Here is a 16,423-nt window from a genome sequence, read left to right on the forward strand (position 1 = left end):
ATTTGCTATAGGGCACATACATTCACCAGAGGTAAGGGTGGGGAGAGCGAAAAAGCAAGCCGGCAGGTCCAGGACTTGAACTGCAATTGACCATGTGGGAATCCAAAGCCTCAACTACCATGGAACCCGCTGGCCTGAGGATTTAATTAGTTAACATATACAAGGTATTTGGAATAGTCCAGCAGTTGCCATGGAGGTTAAGGTTGCTGGATCCCATATGGCCAATTGTGCTGTTGAGTCCTGGACCCAGCAGCTTGCAAAACACACCAGACACATGTTCATGCATGCCCAAAATATCCTAAGAGGAGAGGAGAGGAGAAGAGATTGTGATGGCAAGAATTTACACTTTTTTTTAAGTTCCTTTCTTTTATTAACTCATAAACAATTACTTGTCTTCTGGTTGGTTGAAACAGTAAGTCAGACAACATTTGCCACAATATTGACTGTCAAAATGGCTGGCCATCAAAACCCCAGCACCACATTCATCTGAAGGGCACTCCCGACGAAGGTGACTAATTTTGCCATTTTCCTCCACCTTACAGTATTTCAGGACAGCCAGCTTAACCTTCTTTCTCTTATGCTTATTCTTCTTGGGAGTGGTATAAGACTTCTTCTTTCTTTTCTTAGCACCACCATGAAGTCTTAACACAAGATGAAGTGTGGACTCCTTTTGGATGTTGTAGTCAGACAAAGTATGCCCATCTTCCAACTGTTTGCCAGCAAAAATCAGTCTTTGCTGATCGGGAGGAATTCCTTCCTTACCCTGGATTTTGGCTTTTACATTTTCTATTGTATCCAAAGGGTTCAACCTCTAGGGTGATGGTCTTCCCTGTAAGGGTTTTTACAAAAATCTGCATCTTGGTGGTGGTCCTGGTCCCACCAGAGGAAGATTGAAGGAGGATCGGAGGAAGGGAAAGGATGAATTTACACTTTTAATGAGACACTCCAGAAAGCAGCAGGTGGTGTAATGGCTATGTTGCTGGACTCCCACATAGCAGACCACAGTTTGAGTTCCAGACCAAGTAGCTTAAAACACACACTGGACCTCTTGGCCAGAACCACCATCTTCCACTAATTCACCAAAATGACGAACACAAAGGGAAAGTGGAAAGGCTCCCGATATACGTGCTCTAGGCTGCAATTGACCATGTGGGAATCCAAAGCCTCAACTACCATGGAACCCGCTGGCCTGAGGATTTAATTAGTTAACATATACAAGGTATTTGGAATAGTCCAGCAGTTGCCATGGAGGTTAAGGTTGCTGGATCCCATATGGCCAATTGTGCTGTTGAGTCCTGGACCCAGCAGCTTGCAAAACACACCAGACACATGTTCATGCATGCCCAAAATATCCTAAGAGGAGAGGAGAGGAGAAGAGATTGTGATGGCAAGAATTTACACTTTTTTTTAAGTTCCTTTCTTTTATTAACTCATAAACAATTACTTGTCTTCTGGTTGGTTGAAACAGTAAGTCAGACAACATTTGCCACAATATTGACTGTCAAAATGGCTGGCCATCAAAACCCCAGCACCACATTCATCTGAAGGGCACTCCCGACGAAGGTGACTAATTTTGCCATTTTCCTCCACCTTACAGTATTTCAGGACAGCCAGCTTAACCTTCTTTCTCTTATGCTTATTCTTCTTGGGAGTGGTATAAGACTTCTTCTTTCTTTTTTTAGCACCACCACGAAGTCTTAACACAAGATGAATCGTGGACTCTTTTTGGATGTTGTAGTCAAAGTACGCCCATCTTCCAACTGTTAGCCAGCAAAAATCAGTCTTTGCTGATCAGGAGGAATTCCTTCCTTATCCTGGATTTTGGCTTTTACATTTTCTATTGTATCCAAAGGCTCAACCTCGAGGGTGATGGTCTTCCCTGGGAGGGTTTTTATGAAAATCTGCATCTTGGTGGCAGTCCCACGGCAGATGGCGGATCAGAAAGCAATACTTTCTAAGGCCTCTCCCTGTGGGTTTTGTTTATTTTTTTTGTTTGTTTGTTTATTTTGTTTTTTTGCATTTGACCTCACCCAGCAAGTACCAAGATGCTTGGTATTGATAAAGTAATTAGGTGCCCTGGCATCTACACTGTTCATTTTTTTTTTTTTTAGTCACACTTATTTTTCAGTAAACATACCAATTCAAGATCTCAACTATTTTTCTTTTTGAAGTATTTTATTTATTATCATTATTATTATTTTTTTTGATGTGACCATAGTGAGACAGAGAGAAAGAGAGGGAAAGTGAGGTTGCAGGTCACCAGGTCCAGGACTCAAACCATAGTTGGCCATGTGGGAGTTCAGAACCTTTAACCCCCACACCTCCTGCTTGCCCCTCAACTGTTCTTTGTAAGCCATCCCTTCCTTTGATTTACTATCTTTTTACTTGATTGGTTGCATTGGTTTATTTGTCAGATTCTCATTCAGATTACTTTAACAAATTTTTGATTTGTTCATTCATTTAATCACAAATGTTAAGTGTTAATGTTTTCTTTTAAAAATATGTTCTTGGGACCAACAGGTGGCATGGTAATTGGGACATGGGACTCTCACATGCTGACCACGGTTCACGTCCCAGACCTGGTGGCTTGCTTTCTCATTTTCCCTTTCTCTCTCTGGTCAATTTAATAACAGCAACAACAATAATAATAACAAACTTAAATAAAATAATTATTAAAAAGTAAAATAAAAATGTGTTCTTATTTCTAAGAGATTTTTGCCTTAGGGCCATGTGCTTGCCAGAGAGAGAGAGACAGAGACAGAGACAGAGACAATGAAAGGTAAAGTGAGAACTTACCCTGGGGACAGGGGAGATAACCATGCTTTAATCCCTTTTCCTCCATTCTCCTCCTGGGATCTTGGGCACACTCACTGGGTCTGGGACTCAAACTGCAGTCTGCCATGTGGGAGTCCAGCGATGCAACCACTACGCCATCTGCTGGCCCCTAAAATGTATTCTTAAATTTACTATTAGGTTGTTGGCAAAGTCATGTTTTTTTCTATGCAAAAATGGGTCATGACTTTACTGACAACCAAATATTACTAAAGTCATTGTTAGAAACTTATAGCACATTGATCTGTGTTTATGTGTTGGTGTGCATCTTGCTTTTATTATATGTACACACACACACACACACACATATGTATATATATTCAGATGAAATATCTTATTCTACTTGCATTAATATCAAGGTCCTCCCTGACATGATGATTTTTAATGTTTCTGTTTTCCTATCATGAACTCCAGCAATCCTTCACATATATTACTTTTATGGCACCTATGTTAAGCTGTTTATAACATAGTTATGATTTTACTTGTGCTCTCTCTCCTTCTAGATTGCAAGTGCAACACAAGTGTCTATCTGCCCTCCTTCAAAGATCACTTTTTTCTTGTATTCTTGAGGAAAGGGGGTTTTCTTGCCGGGGTGCAATTCCGAATTGTCCTTCCTCTGCATGGTGCTGCCACCAGCCACACTGGCCTTGAGGAAAGGTGGCATAGAGGAGGCTGCTCTTTTTATTGCCTTCACCCCTAGTTTCCTTCAACACCATTTACACAAGGCTGTTCTCAATAGCTATGTTCATAGGACTTGTAGAAAGACTAACAACTATGTACAGTAAACAACTTGGCAGTGCCTGAGATAGCACTACCCGAAAGTCCCCAGATCATCCCCGTCACAGAGAGTTTTTTTCCATAGAAAAAGGAACTTACTTTCCTTCAGTTCTGCCTTACTGACATCTTCTTAACCCATCTTTTCTCCCTCCTCCTTCCTCAGTCTCTGCATTTGGGGCCGCCCCATCTCTTTCACACTAATTCTCTATAGAAACTCAAGTCCTCTCACTTCATTCCCCAAGAAATTCTGCATGCTCTTTTTCTACCATGTCTAAACTATGACTTTCTCAGCCAAAAGTTTCATCAAAGTGTTTTCCTAGGTTCAACCTCTGATACAGCCATTAGCATATCACACTATGGAGCTTTCTCTCTGGCAAGCCACGTGTCAATTGTGGTTTGAGTCCCTGGCCTGGTTGCCAACTGCATGTGCACATGCCCAGGATCCTGGTGTGCGGCAGGATGGGAGGAAGAGAACTGCAGCATGACCAAGCCCTGCGGAAGGTGCTTCTCTTTCTTTCATGCACATGTATGCACTCTATTATAAATTACTTCGAAACGTTTTTAGGTGTTCTCCTAAACAGTGTTATCTATCCTGAAAAATAAAATCAATCTTGTAACTTCCCTATAGTACAAATGTTTGCGATGAGTTTTTGTTTTGAACTGTATTTTTTTCTTACCACTCCAAATATGGAAATCATATCTCATGTCACATCAGTCATAAAGACTTGCACACAAGAGGCTTTCACTTGCAATTCTTTTCTTTTGGTCCAGTTTAACAAAATCACTTGCAGGACCAACAGAAGGCATAATGGTTAAGTCACTGGACTCCCACATAGTAGACCACGGTTCAAGTTCCAGACCCAGCGGCTTAAAACTCACACTGGGAGTGTATGTGTATGTGTGCCCAAAATCCCAAGAGGTGAATGAAGGAGAAAGGATTGTGGCATGGCCCTCCCCCTTGGAGGGGGGTGATTTCTCACTTTATGTCTCTCTGTTTCTGTCTCTCCAGTGAGCATTAGTGCCCTATAGCAAAAATATCTCTAAAACAAACAAAACCAAAAACACTTACATTTTAAAACAAACAAACAAAAAAAACCCCTTCTATTTAGAAAACACTTGCATTTGAATTGTATGTGAAGAGAAGGAAGAAAAGGAAGGGGACAATATTTACTCCAAGGTTTCTAGCTTAGATTACCAGGTTGTTGATAAGTCATCAATCCCTGGTTAGGACACACAGGAAAAGGTGTGTGTGTGTGTATAGAAGGAAAGAGTTTAGTTTTGAACATGTCAAGCTTCAGATAGCTATAGGACATCAGGTAACAATATCTAGAAGACAAAAGGACTACAGATGTTGGTACTCAAGGGAGAACTGATTCGTTTCTTGACCTGGGCATCATTAGTGTATAGGGTAACAGTTAAGCTATAAGAGAAGTTACTCAGAATGCCAAGGAAAAGACTTTTTAAAAAAAATCAATGATTCTTTAAATAGTAGATGACTTGGTGGTTAAGGCACTGGACTCCCACATGGCTGACCACAGTTCGAGTCCCAGACCTGGTGGTATGCCTTCTCACTTTCCGTCTCTCTCTGGTCAAATTAAAAACTAATAATAATAAATAAAAGTTTTAACAGTCAATGATGAGAGATAAGATGATAGATATAGAAGTCATTGAATAAATAATGCTCCTGGAGATAGTGGAAAAAATGAGAGCAGATGAAATAATAAAAAATGTAATAAGAGAAAGTTTAAGTATAAAACACTAGAAGGACTGCAATAAAATTCAGAGTCAAGACAAGAAGATGTGCTATTATTATACACATTAATCTTTGTTCCTAAAGTAAATTCTATACAACAAAGAGATAGGAAAACAAAGGAATGAAAGGAGGGACATGGGGAGTGAGGGAGAGGGGAAGGGAGAAAAGAAAGAAAGAGGGAAAGAAGGAGGGAAATTAGTTGAACTATTAATATTTGAAAATAATAACATTGTCTAACTAGGAAATTGAAGAGAATCAAATAAAAACTATTACCCAAGAGAGTAATAAATAAAAGACACTTACAAAATAAATACAGTTTCTTACTACATCTTAGAGGTAGCTACTTAGAAAATATAATGCGGGGACCAGCAGTTGGTATAATGGCTATGTCGCTGGACTCCCATGTAGTCAACCGTGGTTCGAGTCCTGGACCCGGTGGCTTAACCTCATGCTGGGCACGTGTACATCCGTGCCCAAGATCCTGAGAGGAGAATGGAGGAGAAGGGATTGCGGTGAGGCCATCCCCCCTGGGGAGTGATTTCTCACTTTCTGTCTGTCTCTCTCTGTCTTTCTGGTGAGCACACACGTCCTATAGCAAAAACCTCTCCAAAAAAAGAAAATATAATGTGAAAGTATTAAAATAAATACTATGCACAATAAAAAACAAAAATAAAGAGAGAGCTCAGGTTGGAGATACTGAGGAAGGAAGTTATGGTAACTCTTTTTTTTTTTAAAGAATTATTTATTTTTTTAACTAATTATTATTTTTAATTTGCTATAGTGCACATGTGCTCACCAGAGAGAGATGGAGAGAGAACGTAAGAAAGCAAGCTGCCAGGTCTAGGACTTCAACTGCAGTTGGCCGTGTGGAAGTCCAGCACTTCAACCACCATGCCACCTGCTGGCCCCAAGGGAACTCCTTTGTTTAATGGCCCATGTTAGGGATGGTAATTATTTCCCACATTTTTGCTATTACTACATATGTGCTACTTCTGAATCCCCAATTAAACGACAAATCCCTAGCCTATGGAGCCATACCCTCCCTTCTGCCTCTCAAATGCCGCCTGCTAGAGAGCTAACTAAGCACAGAAGAGGGCTGAAACTATCTGATTCATCCTGGGTTTTTTGCATTTTTTTTTCTCAATTTGACTAAAACCTTAAGTGGAGACTTAACAGAAGGAAATAATCACTTTGTGAACTAATAAGAATCAAAATGATTAATCTAACTTTCTCCCCTCAACCTGAGAACTCAACAGTTTCACAAGACAAGATTTAGTGTCCACATTCCTGTTAAATTTCCTTGCATCAACTAAGCACATTTTATAAAAAGACCTTTCAAAAATAAATCTGCTGGAATAATCATAAGAGCCAGCATTCTCAAACAGACTAGGGTCAAGGAAAAGAGAAAGCAAATTTTCAAACCAGAGTTTCCTCTCGCCTGTCATTAATTTTTTTTCCCTTTATTCATGAAAACGCTTGTATTGCACATGTGAGGAAAGAGAAAGGAGCACCCTCCTTAGGATCTGGTCATACTACTATCCCCTTCCTCCAGGCCTCCAGCCTTTTGGGTCTTGGGCACTCACTCACACATGTGCCCAGCATGTTTTCAAGCTGACTAGAGGGGGAGTTCAAACCACAGTCACAATGTGGTATCCAGCTTCACTTAAATAGCGCCTTACAGGTTCCACTCCTGTCACTTCTCTTCCCTCATTTTCTTGCTGGGGGATGGTTTACCTGACCCAAGGGAGACAATTAGTATGTTTGTAAATCCAGGGTGATGGATAAAGTATCATTCATTTTGGGCAGCAGATAGTGTAGTGGTTACATTACTGGACTCCCACAAGGTCAACTGCAGTTCGAGTCCTGGACCCAGTGACTTAAAAATCACACCAGGTGTATGTGCATGCGTGCCCAAGATCCTAGGAGAAGAATGAAGAGAAAGGATTGTGGCCATCCCCCCTAGGGGATGTTTTCTCACTTTTTCTCTCTCTGGTGAGCACATGCACCCTATGGCAAAAACCTCTTAAAAATAAAAAATTATCGGGGACCAGGAGGTGGGCATGGTGGTTAACGTGCTGGACACTCCCACATGGCCAACCGTGGTTCGTGTCCCAGACCTGGTGACTTGCTTTCTCACTTTCTCTCTCTGGTCAAATTAAAGTAAATGAATGAATGAATGAATGAATGAATAAAATTAAATAAATAATTCTTTTTAAAAATTATTATTTATTAACTTAAAAGACTATTCTAAATCACCAGTGTCTTTTGCCTTATGGTTGACTCAATGTAAATTCCTGTTTCACTAAAAACAGTCATTTGAGAAGTAAAAATGGTTAAGAAAATTCAGAGAAACACAGGCTCAGTAGTGGGCATTGCGGCAATAATTTGCATTTTGCTGAAGACTACTGGTACTCCAAAATATAGCAATTTTCACGTAAATGCATAACTGAGCTTGCAAGAGTAAAAGAAATCCTCAAAGACTAAAAATGTATGAACTAAAAGAGTTTACATTTAAGCAGATGCTGAAACTATCTGGGGTTAGAGAACCTATGTTATCAATCAGTAGGCTTAAACTTGGGGGTCTTTTCTTAATAAACTTTTTTCTGAGTAAACATGTTTTGAAGTGTAACATGCATACAGAAATCTGCTCAAATCATGGTTTGGATAGTTTTGCAAATTTTCACAAAGTGAACACATCTATGTAACCATACCTTGACCGAAAAAAAACAAAAAAAGAGACTTTTATCACTTCTCCAGAAGCCTTCCTTGCAACCTAGCCAAGTGTAACCTACCCATTTCTCTAAGGGAATCCTTTATTCTAATAACTTTGAGTTAATTATGCCTGTTTGGACTTCATATAATTAAAACACACCTAAACGAGTATATTAAATTTGGCTTCTTTTGTTTAACATTATGTTGGTAAGACTTAGCTGTTTTTTGCACTTAGTTGTAATTCATTCATTCATTGCTAGACTAGTATATAAACATACCACAGTTCACTTATCCTTTCTGCTACAGATGGAAATTTGGATTGTTCCCACTTTGGAATCCGCATTCCATGCATACTTTTTTGTGAGCATATGTATGCATTTCTTTGGAGTATCTACCTAAGAGGGGAGTTGCTTGGAGTGGTGTGGAATTACATACTATAGGGTACGTTCTTATTTAAACATAGTTGTAGGATACTGACAAACAGTTTAGTAGATACTGCCAAATCGTTTTCCAAGGTGCTTTTTACCAATGTGCATTCCTTCCAGTATTCAGTCAGTATTGTCTTTCATTTTAGCTATCCTGGTGGAGGTCTAGTAGTATTACAGTGGGATCATAATTTGCATTTTTCTGATAACTATTGAAGCTGGGCACCTTTTCATATGTTTCTTGCAAATTGGTTATCCAAGGGGCCAGCCCTGTGGCCTCATGGTTAAGAAAACTGATTTCACAACACCAACAGCACAGTTCAAGTCCCAGTCCCAGTGAATAAAAAACATCCCAGGTACATGTGCATGCTTGCCCCAAATCCAAACAGGATGGAGAAATGAGGAAGGGATTGCAGCATGACCATGCCACACGGGGGTGTGGGGGGGTGCGCTCTCTCTCTCTCTCTCCCTCTCTCTGTTACTCTGTCTCTCTCTGGTGAGTACACACACCCACTGGCAAAATAAAAATAAATTAGTGTCCTTCTTTTGCAAACAGCCCATACAAGTCTTTTGCTCATTTTTCTATTGGGTTGTCTGCCTTTTTCTTATTGATTTCTAGAAATATTTTATACATTCTAGATTTAAGTCCCACGTACACTTTTAAAAAATATTCAGTATCGGGCCCGCAGATGGCATAGTGGTTAAGGCTCTGGATTCCCATATGTCTGACGACAGTCGAAGTCCTGGACCTGGCAGCTTGAAAATTATGCCAGGTACCTATGCATACATGCCCAAAATCCTGAGAAGAGAGTGAAGGCAAAGGGATTGCAGCATTGCCATCTCCCCAGAGGATGATTTCTCACTTTTCCTTTCTCACTATCTCTCTCTGGTGAGTGTATGCACCCTATGTCAAAAATCTAAAAAAGCAAACAAACAAACAAAAACAAAGACAATGTTTTGTATCTTTTATTCTATGTATAGCTTTTCATTGTCTTAGTGTTTTTTTTTTAAACACAGAAGTTTCTAATTCAATATACTCCAGTCTATCTATCTTCCATTATGATAAACACATATTCTCTTGAAAAAAAAAAATCTGTCTGCGCTGGCCTCGTTACTAGTGGTTAAGGGAGCCAGATCCCACATGACCTACCTGCAGTTTAAATACCAACCCAAGTGGGGGGACCAGCAGTTAGCGTAATGGCTATGTTGCTGAACTCCCATGTAGTCGACCGTGGTTTGAGTCCAGGATCCGGTGGCTTAAACTCGCACCAGGCGTGTGTTGCGTATGTGCCAAGATCCTAAGAGGAGAATGGAGGAGAAGGGATTGTGGCATGGCCATACCTCCAAGGGGTGATTTCTCACTTTCTGTCTCTCTCTGTCTCTCTGGTGAGCACATGCGCCCTGTAGCAAAAACCTCTCCCCCCAAAAAAAACCAACTCAAAGGGCTTCAGTTTTAACTGATTTATTAAGACAAGAAAATAGAGGGGTTGATATTGACTCATAAATAACTGAAACCCCCAAAACTCTCATCCAAAACCTGACAAATTTTGTCCTCTATTGTTTTTGGGGTCTGAATTTATATTTACCCCATTGTCTAATAATTACCAAGCTGAAAAATTCATATAAAAGATTACTCTTTAAAACTAAATAAAACTTCTGAAGGGATGAAGCCTAGCTTCGGATGAATTCTCACAAAATTGTAAAACAATGCGAGGGAAAAAAGTCTGTTGTGGAATATAAATAGACCCAATAAATGACAATATTAGAGTAGCCATCCTACCCGAGAACCTCAGACATTAAAATTATTATCTAAAGATTATTTTTAAATATGTTTAAGGTCATTAAATATATTTTTTAAACGTCATCAGAAGCATTAGAAAAAGTAATTTTTAAAAAAGACTAAGCTTACTTGAAAAGAAACCAAATAGAATTTCAAAGAATAAAATATATAAATTCCTTGAATCTGAAAGTATTTATTGATTTCAAGAGAGTGGAATGTCTTAGTTAAAAAACTGGGGTTAGAGCCAGCTCTGTGGCCTGATGGTTGAGGCAGCCAGATCCCACCTGACTGACTGCACAGTTCAAACCCTGGACCCAATGGCTTGAGAAACACACCAGCCCTGTGTGCATGCCCAAAATCCTCAAAGGAGAGAGAAATGGGAGAGAAGAGACTGCTGCGACCCTTCCCCATAGAGGATGCTTTCTCCTCTGTCTCTGTCTCTCTAGCAAGCACACTCACTCTCTAGGAAAACAGTAAAATGAAATGACTGGTGTAAACCACAGATATATAAACAATGATCCCTTGTCCTTTCCTACTGGAGGCATCAAACAACTTCTACCTTTGGTTGTAACATATCTTTCTTTGGCGAGGTTTTCCTATAGGGCATGTGCTCTCACCAGAAAGCCAGAGAGAGACAGAGAGACAGAAAGCAAGAAATCACCCCCCCAGGGGAGATGACCATGCTGCAATCCCTTCTCCATTCTCCTCTCGGGATCTTGGGCACACACGCACATGCGCCTGGTGTGAGTTTAAGCCACCAGGTCTGGGAGTCGAACTGAGGTCGACTACATGAGAGTCCAGCGCTAACTGCTGGTCCCTGGAGGGATTTTTTTAATGTTATGTAAGCAAAGTGAGCCCCATCTGGCCTGGTTCAGGCTTAGATTGTGTTGTAGACAGCTGACAAAATTCTCCATACTAAATTTCAATACCTTCCCCAACCTGGAGAGTATGGAATTAGCACAGCTTTTGGAGTCCGATTTGAATTTAGCTTCTGGTCCTACATGTACTGCTGTATCTGGCCCAGAGTTAGCACTCAGTCTCTGAGGTCTCGTCCCCTCCCATCACCAGAAACTTAACAGTTGCTCGAGGAAATGTCTGTCTAGACCAATGTTGGTCACAGTAGTTACTATGTCAGTCATTCTTTGAGTTATTTTATCTACATCAATTCTCACAACAACCTTGAGTCATAAACATATATCATTTCTCCAGTTTTTAAATGAAGAAACTGAGACTTTCTTTTTTTTTTGAGGGGAGGGGGAAGACTCTACACTAAATAGTAGCAGGAATGAGATGTGAACTTGTGTCTGTTCTAGGTTCTTTCCAGAGCACTAAGTCACCTTCACTTGTGGCTTATTACCACATTCTCTAAATTCAGCCTCTTTCTGAAAAGACAATTCGTTTTCATTGAATTTTAAACTCTGGCAGGTAAGCAAAAGGGCTGGACCGATTTTCTTCTAGACGGCTCTGCGGTCTTCACGACAGCCGTGTTTCTGTTGCAGGTCTGGCTGCTCCCCTCAGCTGTGAGCTGCTGCGGACTCTTATGTGAACCCCTCATCCAGGACAGGCTTTACTGATGCCGCCATCAAAGCCAAGGCAGCCATCTGAGAGAATGGAAGAAACCTGTAAAAGATGGGCTTCTGGGGAGTCTTCCCAGGTAGATGTTGTGTTTTTATGCACCGGCACATTTGTGAAGTAAATTTGGTGTTCTCATAACGGCAGTTAATGAGTACAAGCGAAGTTCAGTTCTTTGTGTAAACAAGGGAGAGAGCATGTGTCTAAATGTAATTCCAACTGCATCAAGGTCATTTTAGAGCTGGTGGAGCTCTATTTGTCTTAGGAAATCTCGAAAACTTTTATAGGGAATTCGGAAAATATTTTTGGCCAGCAGGAAAGATAAAATCCCTGCACACAAAATACAGGCATGGGCCCAGAGATTGAACAGACAGACTGCTGTAAAACCCCTGTTTAATAAGGCATTAAAATGCCATCGAGCTGGACACATTTAAAAAAAAAAAAAAAAGGGAGCTATGAAAACAAATACCATTCAAATAATTAGGATCTTATGCCTGAGGCCAGCCTGGATGCCAAGCAGGGACTTCCCTGCAGGAATCGGATCTGAGCCTGATCCCCAAAAGGGGAATCAGCCAGGACAAAGGGAGCTCTGGATCTGGTTTGTTTTCCCAGCCCCCTCTGCTGCCTGCCTCTTGATGCTAAAGGCAGCACATTTGAAATAGCTGCCCTCACAGACATCTTGGGTGACTTTACAGTTCAGTAGCTCAAGGGGAGATTCTGTGCCCCAGAGGTTTGTTGACTGGCCTTCAGGAAGGCCCAGAGAGCACCGTCTTTAAGAGTGGCCACACAGCTCCTTACAGGTGTGTACTTGTACTCTTCTGCATCCTAAAGGACAAGGAGGCATTTGGGAAGATTGGGGCGAGGGCTGGAGAGTGAATGTTTGTTTATGAACATAACTGTGAGGGGGAAAAAAGATGTCTTTTCACTAGCTCCTGCAAATACGGAAGCTGCTGCAGAGCTATTTCCTGCCACTGTAGCTTCTGAGTAGTGGAAGGCCAGGTGTGCAGCAGCACATTTCATTACCTCCCCCAGACCCCCAGGGTAGTTTCCAAGGACTCAGTCCCAGAAATTTAAAAAATAAAGAACTTGCCCTCTTATTTTTGGAGTGATTATTTGTTTGTTCAGAGGCACCAGTATTGTGTAGGTTTGTTGCTTAGCAGGTCTAGTTGAAGGAGTGTTCATAAAATTTAATTTAAAACCAGACAACTTGAGAGGACCTCGTGTTTTTTGTCTTTTCATTTTCTCCCTTACAAAATTCTCAGTCGAGTTTTTGTCAGTGATCAGTAACTTTCCTTAAAGAACCCTATAGAGAAATTTCTATCTGGATGTTTCTCATTTTATTTCTTCTTCCTTCTGTATATTTCCTTTTCTTCCAAGAGATTGTAATCACCAGTAAAATTTGAAAATAGAGAATACAGAAAGAGACAGAGCAAAAGAAAGACAAGGGAAAAAAAAAGAATTGAAAGAAACATAATTAAAATCTTTGCAGTTTCTGGGATTCATTTGAATTGAACCAGTTGGTTTCATTTTGCAATACAAAAGAAAAATTCAGGCCTTAGGGCCTAAGACTTTCATTAAATTCACCTTCGGTGAGTTCTAATAATATAGTGGTTTATTAAAAGTGTGAAAAATGTCATTGCAGAGGCCTTCCCTAAGCAGCAGCCTCACCTCTGGGTATGACTCATGCTTCCTCCATGGCCGCCTGAGCTGTAAAGTCGTGGGCAGGATATTTAAGGTCCAGTGAACCAGCTCCTTGAATCTTTCTTGCCATTTGGCTGGGATCACGTCCCAATTAGCGATCTTGCCATACAGAGCAGTTGCTGGACAGAAAGTAAGACAGGGGCTGGGTGCTTAGGGCTGTTGTAAATGATTAGTCCAAAAGAGTAGCACAAAATTTAGAACTTAGTCCCCGGCAGGAGTCTGCTGGAGGAAATGAAAGGATCAACAACACGAGAGGAGCACTGTGGCCGATTGTTCCAGCCAGAGCCAGGGGCTTCTCCGGGTGTGCCGGAAATTGACCTCATCAAAAGCTGAGGATGCAGGCAGGGCAAGGATAATGATAAGGCAGGTGAAGATGCTAAATCATCTCCATTCAGAGCTGTTGAGATTGGTCAATACCTTGCCGGCCACCCTCCCCCGCCCCCCAGTCTATAAAAAGCAGTCCTTGTTTTTCCCATGAAAATACAGAAACAACCATGGAGTGGTACTAATTGGACCAACAGGAAGCTTAGTAGTGGTAACCCCTTTCGTTTCTTACTAAGTATTTTCATTCAGAAGCATCTCATTTGGCCCACGGACCAAGCCTAGGAGGCTGGCAACACAGATATTACTCATCGCTTTTATAACTGAGGAAATCAAAGCCAAGAAAAACTGAGGGACTTGCTCAAGGCCTTCAACAAGATAGTGACAGAGCCGGAACTTTCTTTCAACAACAGATTTATTCCCAGTGTCACTGAGTTTGGCAATGGACTTCGAATGAGGGAGCAAAAACTCAATCTGTCCCTTTCTGAAGGCACCATGAAGGTGGCTGGCTGCTCTGCTGGAGACACACCCTTTCCTCAATGTCCTTGACTGTTGTCCTGCATCCTGGATGGTCCCCAAACCACTGGAAGAGTGAGGTACTCAGAGGACTGAAAAGATCAAGTTGGATTCTTCCCAGCATCCCCTTCCAGCCACCCCTCTTGGCATTGTATACCTAACTACACATAGATCTCGGCTTTGGCATCTGGTAAAGGAGGCTTAACTATGAGACAGAAGAAGCAATAAAGTCTCGAAAAGCAATACATAGGATTTCTCAGGAGGAAAAAAATATCTCACATCTTTTAAGCATCTAAAATGAAACCTGTGCAGACTGGCATTTCATGATGGGGGTAGGGGAACAACTTGAATTGAATACACATTTGTCTGTATTATATCATTTACCTTTCCTTAAACCTTGAAAGATAGACAGTCTTTTATTAGCCTTCATTAACATGTAGGGAGACAGAGACTCACAGAAATTAGACATATATCTAGTAAGTAGTGGAACTCCAGGCCCATCCTCTTTAAAAAAAATAATAATAATAATAAATCTACTTATTTACTTATTTGTCTATTTATTTATTGTGATTTTCAAGCCGCCAGGTTCAGACTTGAGCTGCAGTCAGCCATGTGGGAATCCAGCATCCCAACCACTCTCTCCATGACCCAACCAGCCTCTCAACCCAGAGCTCCAGTAAACCACGTCTGGGAGGAGCTGTGGGGCCCAGGAGTGGCAGAGGCCCCAGCCTACAGGGGAGCGTCATGGTGACCTCTCTGTTACCCTGTGGCCTCCACACTTTTTAAAAATCTCACCTCCCTTCAGCAAAACACTAAAGCACATGCTAACAATATATTGTTTATAAATTTATTCACAAATTATACATATGTGCTACCATTCTAATATAGACATTAGATATCTGAGCGGGATAAGATTAAAATAAATAAAAAAAGAATTTCTACTATTTCTTTCCTTTTATTTTAGAGAGTCCTGCTATAGATTGAGACAGAGCCCCGATATAAGAAATTCATGACTGCAGATGTTATTCATGGAATCATGTCCTTTAGGGCTGCAAGGAATATGAGGAGCTGCATGGAAGGACTAGGAGGCTCAGAAAGAGGGCAAGTCAGGACCAGTAGTTAGCATAATGGCTATGTCGCTGGACTCCCACGTAGCGAACTGCGGTTCGCATCCTGGACCCGGTAGCTTAAAACTCATGCCGGGCGCATATGCGTGCGTGCCCAAGATCCTGAGAGGAGAACGGAGGAGAAGAGATTACAGCATGGCCATCCCCCCTGGGGGGTGATTTCTCACTTTCTGTCTCTCTGTCTCTCTCTGTCTGTCTGGCGAGCGCACGCGCCCTATAGCAAAAACCTCTCCCAAAAGAAAGAAAGAAAGAAGGCAAGTTCATAGCCAGCATGCAGCAGATCTGGAACTAGGCCCACATTTCCACATACCCTGTCCTAAGCAGTTTTCACTGCTCTCCACTGATATAAAAAGAAACCAAAAGTTCATTTTCCTGGGCCTGAAAGTTACATTCAGGTCTCCTGTGTGTCAGGCCAGAGCTTAATGCCTGAGCCTCCCATGCTGTGCCTGGAGTAAATTCAGACCCATCAACTACCCTGAGGAGACAGCCCTTGGCTTTTCAGTCTGGGCCAATGAGCATGTGAGCCAGGCCACCGGCACGTGGGACCTAGGAAGAAGGAAGACAGTGTTGGGCTGTGCTCTATGCTATTAAAAGCAGCTCACATAGTTTCCATCATTCCTAATGGAGCCACATCATTTTATAGACTCTGCTCTTACTTCAGGCACCCTAGCTAGGAATTCTGGGTGTTAAATGAAAGTGACTCCCAAACGAATCTCCTTTAGGTTGTTCCAGGGAAGCATGTTGTGACCAGGAGTTGGAAAGGCAAGGGGAGGACACCCTAGCCTACTACCCAAGCCAAGTAGGGATTGGGGCTGACCCCTAACATTTCATCCTCTTTTTCCAAAGCACTTTTATCAGTTGTTTTAAAGGGTACCTAAGGGCTGGCTCCATGGCCTGTTGTTTGGGG

General features: G+C 41.5%; 1 pseudogene; it reads right to left on the minus strand.

Annotated features, from left to right (window-relative positions):
* Nucleotides 1-355: 355 nt before the first annotated feature.
* Nucleotides 356-1,907, minus strand: LOC106733601 (ubiquitin-40S ribosomal protein S27a-like; annotated as a pseudogene).
* Between the last annotated feature and the right edge of the window lie 14,516 nt (nt 1,908-16,423).

Source organism: Tupaia chinensis, unplaced genomic scaffold, assembly GCF_000334495.1.
Source record: "Tupaia chinensis unplaced genomic scaffold, TupChi_1.0 Scaffold144174_1, whole genome shotgun sequence".
Lineage (NCBI taxonomy): Eukaryota > Metazoa > Chordata > Mammalia > Scandentia > Tupaiidae > Tupaia > Tupaia belangeri.